Here is a 7346-nt window from a genome sequence, read left to right as displayed (position 1 = left end):
AAGAACACTTAAGCTACGTATTATTTTTTTAATTCCGCGCGGACGGAGTTCGAGCAAAAGCTAGTTTCATAATATTCATTATGTATGAAGAATTCATACTAAGGAACTCCTCATGTATTTGCGCGCCATATTCACTCTTCATTTAATAACCTAATTACAATTTTAAATGAATTTACACACATTTAAGATGTGAATGACAAAGTTAAGCGTGAAACTCGTTTAATTTTCCGGCGCGGCCGCTTCTTGCCTGTTTACTCGATGCTGGCAATTCAAATTGCCATCACAGACGTTCCCCTAATCAATTCCTCCAATATTAAATTAACCGTTAGAACTCGAACGAGATGAAAACATGCAATTTGATTGTAGATAAAAATCCTTTTCGCGTTACTTTAATTCACGTCGTATTTTTTAAATGTACGCACACTTTTATTTTTTCTTGTAATTTAAATATAGAATACTAATAAAGTGTTAGCCATTTTCATTTTTTTTTTCAATTCGATTTTCAAAATAATTTATGAAGAATATAACTTTATCAATTTTATTAAATCCCAAAATATACGGAGTACGATTTGCTTTATGTCATATTTTGCATATTTCATTTGGCGAACTGTTCGTCACCGATAAGAACGTTCGAGATTTTATTGCACAATTTCTATGCGACTTTATTCAAATCGGAGTGGATTTTAAAAAGAACAGAAATCTAAGTCTGTATCATATTATATATTCTAAATCTATTAATAACATTAAAATAATAATACATTTGTAGTATAAGTACATTTTGTAACACCACTTAACATTTATTTGAAGAAATTTTTCTTAGAAAATTGTATAAATTTGGCAACTATAACAACGTGTAGAAATTTGAAAACGCATCTAATTATATTTTTATCATGAAGTTTTATTCTACGCCTTTCCTTACGACAAATTTTATAACATAAACTGTCTCATTCTTTGAAAACTTTAATAAGGCGCAATTAAACTTTAACAGCCTAAGCTACTTAGTAATGACTTACATCATCTTTATCTCCATTTAACTTGAGGTATTTGTAACAGTGGTAGAGCCCGCTTTAAAATCTTCGCACGAATTGGCCCGGCTCGCCCGGTGAAATACCACGACCACACTGAAGGCAGGCGTAAAGTGGAAGCAATTCCGCGTTTCGTCTGATGAGTGTTCGTCCCGAAGGCTTAATTTAGTCCTCTTTCCTTTCCCATCCTTTTTCTTATAAGGGAAGGATGAGAAGTAGAAGTGGATTTTCCGGATGAGAGGATGCATGGAAAGGATTTTTTTTCTGTGCATCCTCTCTTCCATTCATTAAAGGTAGGCAAACGCATACACAATTGCGTATGTCTATGGGCAACGGTCACTTCGCTATTTCAGCGATTACAGGTGGCGGCTCGCTCGTTTGCCACCTTATGATAAAAAAAATTGTAGGATCTTTAGTAAGATATAAGCTTCTCGAAAATATTTTGTAATCTGGATGAAATAGGTTATATTCGAACACCACAAGGAAGTTCGGAACGCGAAGATTATTCGCTTGATTAAGCTTTTTCACTCCACTGCGTGTACAGTTGGAGGTCGGAAATGCTTAACTGAGTTTTACGCGTCCTTCACTGTTTACGAAAATTTTAAAAGTATGTAAAAGCTTTTGTACATTATTCATTTACCTGTCGCCCGAAACTCTTTGAATTTAAAAAAAATCTTCTTGAAAATCCTATGTCTTCTTCCATACTATGTTCCTCATCTGTGTTAATTTACAGCAAGCTCTGTGCAGCCATTCTGGACATACCTTCTAACAAATATCCATCTATCAACACATACATACATTCGCATCTACAGTAATTGTAAAAAGTAAGATTTAGCAAAAGTGCGAGTGGCTACATGAAATCGCTAATATAGCGAAGTAGCCACCTTCCATAGACATATGCCAAAAGTTAATTTTGTAAACGTAGCATATTTAAATGAAATCATCAAACATTTGTTCAAATCAGATAGATATCGATCATTTTAATCAAAATATCGCACATTCCAATTATTTCATGCATTATTTGTTTGTCGAATTTCAATATTGAATCAGTCTCTGAGCGAGAGCGCAGTGGTTACCGGAATAAGTTACAATCTGTGCGTAACAACTATAAATTACGTTAAATGCTAATTACTAGAGGCCAGCGTGTGACCATTAACTACGACTAAATTTGATGCAACACGCTAGGAATTAATTGTTACTAATGTTTTGATTAATTGCTAACTCTTGCTAATTCAAGCTACGTCTATTGTACTCACTAGGATATACAAGAATGTACAAGAGAAAGGACCTAGGCAAGATGTCCAGTTGGCATTATCCGGTGGAATTATTTATGTACTAGCTGTTGCCTGAGACTCCGTCCGAGCGGTATTTAAAAAAGCGTTAATAAGTAGCGTATGTGTTCTTCCAGACTATGTTCTACATATTCTGGAATACATATACTATATATACTACATATACCAAATTACATCAAGGTCCATACAGCCGTTCTCGAAATAACTTTAAACAAACATCCATCCATCCAAACATTCGCATTTATAATATTAGTAATATTGTAGAGTACAATTTGTTAAAGTGTCCCTTATATGTTAATTGAAAAAAATGTCTTAATAAATTACCTACGAATATTTATGAACTTTTAGTTATCAACGACAATCTTAAATAGAAGGGTTTTTATCTTATATCGTTGCGTCGTTCAAAACTGTCGGCGTAGAATTGCGGTTAGCTTAGATAAAAAAGGTCGGTGCGTCATTTTCTGAATTTGCTACAAAAATTTCGATGTTGTTGAGTTATATTTAGAAATATCTTTACATCTCAGTAGTAATTCAAACTCTGTTTAACTTTTATTGTATTAATGAATCATCAATTTTAAATTAATTAAAATTGAAATTCTTTTTTTCTAGGTCATTTGTATAACTAGGTAGAAATATACCATCAAAATATAAATTTACTTTTAAGCCATATAAAAAACACCCTTTGTCCTCTAGTATTGTTAAATATCATTTTCCTGTCATTTGTAATACAAGAGTAATAGGTTGCTTTAGACGTTTCATCTATGTAATTGATTTTAACTTATTTGCTGCATTTATCCATCATGAACCTGCCTCTGTCAAGAGGGAACAGTATATAATATTCCTCCATACAACTCTATTAGCCGTCATATCTAAATTCACCCCCTTCTTAAGGATATCCTCTTTTACACAATCCATCCATACTTTGGTCTTTCTCTAACCTTTGTAGATATCAAAATTAATATCATTACTTTTTTGTTTATGTTATTTGCATCATTTATACATTAAATTATCCCAATAATGTTATGCATCGTCAGTATTAATACAATATTATATCTGACAGAATCAAGCTTTATACGTGGCCGTGTCCCAAATATGTTCGACTTAATTAAACATATTCGTGTCACCGTCACCTCAAAGACCGCAACCAAAATGTGTCATCGACTATATTAAAGTTAAATTAACCAATAATAATCGAACGAATGACAAACCAGGGAATAATTACGAATTAAATGACACATCAATCTTAAATCAGTCGAACCGTTTGAATACACTCAAGCGGTTTGACTGATTTACGTAGGATTCTGAGACTAAAATCTTCATTTAAAAAATATTATCTCTGTTTTGTTCATACAGAGATTTTGGTCTGAAAAACCCACGGTTAAGTGTTTATAATTAAAAACATAAACAACGTTAAAAATGTTACCCTTCTGAAAGTCAGGCAATAAGTGAACATAATAATGTCGCATACATTGAATTAAATATTCTGTAAATGGCTTTAGCTAATTTAATACTATAACTTTTGTTTTGGCCGCCATCCAGACTGTTGTTACGAAGTTAATTTTAAATCTGCTACATCCAGACTTGTGTAATTTGAAAAAGATTTGCGTGAAATCTTTACTTAATACTTTTTATTCTATTTATAAAATAATACATGTCACCCGTGACTCCGCCTGCGAGGAATTAAATAAACTATGTACCCTATGTGTTCTTCCAGGTTATGTCCTACAACTATGATAAAGTTCAGCGAGATCCATGCAGCCGTTTTGGAGATAGATTCTAATAAATGTTCAGCCGTCCATCCAAACATTCGCATTTATAATATTAGTAAGATATATTCCAAAATTATTATTTTTAAAACAGTGCTTTTTATGTCTAGATAATATTTAATTCCAAATATTTTTATTCAACTTTATTATATTAAAAATCTATTTTCAATATGGATTTTCGCGAGGGCGATAACAAGCGTGATGTTTCGATGTTTCCAATATCAAGCAGAGCGTTAATTTTTATATCAAAACTCCGACGATATCAAATTAATAAATATATTTTGTGTCTACTTGAATGTACTGCAAATCAATGCTCAGGATACGAAATATAATTTGTATTTCAAATAATTTTTTCCTATTATTTTTAGACGGAGGAGAGGATGCACAGAAAGAAAACATATTCCCTTTCCATGCATCGTCTCATCCGGAAAGTTCACTTCCACTTCCCATTCTTTCCTTATAAGAAAAAAGGTGGGAAGGGAAAAAGGACTAAATTAGGCCTCCGGGACGCACACTCATCAGACGAAACGCGGAATTGCTTCCACTTGACGCCTGTCTTCTATGTGGTCGTGGTATTTCACCGGGCGAGCCGAGCCGATTCGTGCGAAGATGTTAAAGCGGGCTCTACCACTGTTAAATAATATATTATCTCTACTTGTATATTTGTATAACTTTTCGATTATTACACAAGTTTAACAAAGCTTAAGAACAATTACATATAGAAATCTTTCGTGTAATTTGTGAACCACGGATTTACACTATTGAGACGTTAAGTTTTATAACAATTGTTGAGATATTTTACGTGAAAAAATATTCATAAAAATTGTAATAAATTTGTAAATAGCTAAGGAATTGTATTGTGATTAAAAAAAGTTTTTGCAGTGTTTAATAGCTTAACTGTTCGATAACGTTACCGTTCGCGAAGCTGTATTGAAACACGCTTCAAACTTTTAAACTTAAAAAGTTAATCTTAAATAACTTGAAGCTTGAGTTCAGTGCAGTTTACTACAGTTCTAAAGATGTTTAAACATTTCAGGAAATAAAAAACACCGAAGAAATACTAATACTGCGAAAAGGTGCATTTTTAAAAATAACCAAATTCTTGTTTTAAAGTTTTGTAACATGTCGAATCTTAGTTATCTCAGTTTCAACATAAATATTTATCTTACTAATATTATTATAATAATATGAATACTTGGATGGATGGATGGATGTTTGTTTGAAGGTATCCCTAGAACGGCTGCATGGATCTCTCTGAAATTAGGGATAGATGTAGAATTTAGTCTGAAAGAACACATAGGCTACTAATAAAGCTTTTTTAAATTCTGCGCGGACAGAGTCACGGGCTACAGCTAATACTTTTTACTTTTTAAATAGTCATCAAAATGTAAATATCAAAAATTACTGTTTTTTAATCTTGGTACTCTTCTGCTTATGCCATCGAAATTTTCCAAACGAAAATAATCCGAACATTTTGTCGCGGACATGTCGTCTTTGATAAGAGAATTGTTTCGGAAACTGTTGGATTCAGTCCTTATTTCAGCTGTGAAGCCATCGAGTTCCACAGAACTGAACGTCCTTTGTAATGTTATGAACCGCCAATACAGTGAGGTCGGAGCGTGGCTCAAATTGAATTACAAATTGGATTTCTTTCGGCACCGCTATTCGGAAACAATGCTTGGAAATAAAAGATAAAAAAGATCTGGTGATCATTTACCCTATTTGACTTTTGTTAAGCTTATTAAGATTTAAATAGATATTGGTTTGAGTCTTATTTACAGTCAGAGTCCTTATTGTGTAGTCAAAATGCATTCGCTTCGACTGACTGACTGACTGACTGACAATAACTTGCGATAAGTCATGGGATGGTCGCGCGTCAGTTCCATACATTTTTGAAGTTCATTATGGAATCGCTTCAGAGCGAATGCACTTTGTCTTACCCCCCCCCCTCCCCTTTGGATTATAAATTCTTGAATCATTGTAGTTTTTTTAAATAATAGCTATCTTTAAGATACTTTCACTATGATTAATTTTATATTTATTATCGTATCTAATGATGTCAGTTCCATATATATAAGAGTTCGTACCTAGTGAGTATAATTTTCAATGAGAGTTACGATAAAACGTGCACTTACTTTGGCGTCACGTTTTAGTAATTTACCTCATTGCATATTCCGTCCGGGAGGCTCGCAACTAACTTTAAACGCTCTCGTTCTCACTTAAAATTTTACAAAATTGCTTCGCATGTCACTCTGATAAGGAAATAATTTACTCTAAGCGCGTTTATCTAACAAGTTTTGCTAAAAGAAGAAAAAAGTTTTTCTACGTGTTTATGTTCTAATTTGTCGGCATAGCTTGAATTACTAACTACGAACATATAACATAACATATAATATACGTTTTTTTTCATAGTAAATGAACGTGGTCCGCTTTAACATCTTCGCACGAATTGGCCCGGCTCGACCGGTGAAATACCACGACCACACAGAAGACAGGCGTGAAGTGGAAGCTATTCCGCGTTTCGTCTAATGAGTGTGTGTCCCGGAGGCCTAATTTAGTCCTCTTTCCCTTCCCACCATTTTTCTTATAAGGAAAGGATGGGAAGTGGAAGTGGACTTTAAAATGAGATGATGCATGGAAAGGGAAAATATTTTCTATCTTTGCATCCTCTCCTCCGTCGATTAAAGTTAGGTAACGCATATGCAATTGCGTATGTCTATGGGCAACGGTCACTTCGCTATTTCAGCGATTTCAGGTGGCTGCTTGCTCGTTTGCCACCTTATGATATAAAAAAAAACGTATAATAAGTGCACTACATATTTAAATATTGTGTTATAACATCCAAGAATTTGAAGCTTAATATTAACCGACTTAATTGAAATTAATATCGTCTTCTATCTTCATCGGTCTTATATTGAACACATACATCTCGGACAATACTAATAAAGAATAAATATTTGTTTAATAAACAGAGTTCTACTACGAAGTACTAAATGCAAATAGCCCAGTTTGCTTAAGACGTATATGCTACTTGTTTACGAATGCCATTATGTCGGCCAACTAAACTTGAAGAAGCACTCGTAACTATTGCTAGATTCACACGAGGTCAGCAAAGTGACACAACAAACAGAGCAGTTCTATGGTTTGAAGGTATCTTACCTATCCAAAATAGTACTATCCTATGTTAGCGTGTGCCTTTAAACACTGGCACTGTTACTACTGTTCTCTCCCACTGCTCTAGATGACCGTACTGTTCTCGTGTG

The sequence above is a fragment of the Papilio xuthus genome, unplaced genomic scaffold (genome assembly GCF_000836235.2).
Source record: "Papilio xuthus unplaced genomic scaffold, Pxut_1.1 DF828952.1, whole genome shotgun sequence".
Lineage (NCBI taxonomy): Eukaryota > Metazoa > Arthropoda > Insecta > Lepidoptera > Papilionidae > Papilio > Papilio xuthus.
This window is presented reverse-complemented; position numbering follows the sequence as displayed.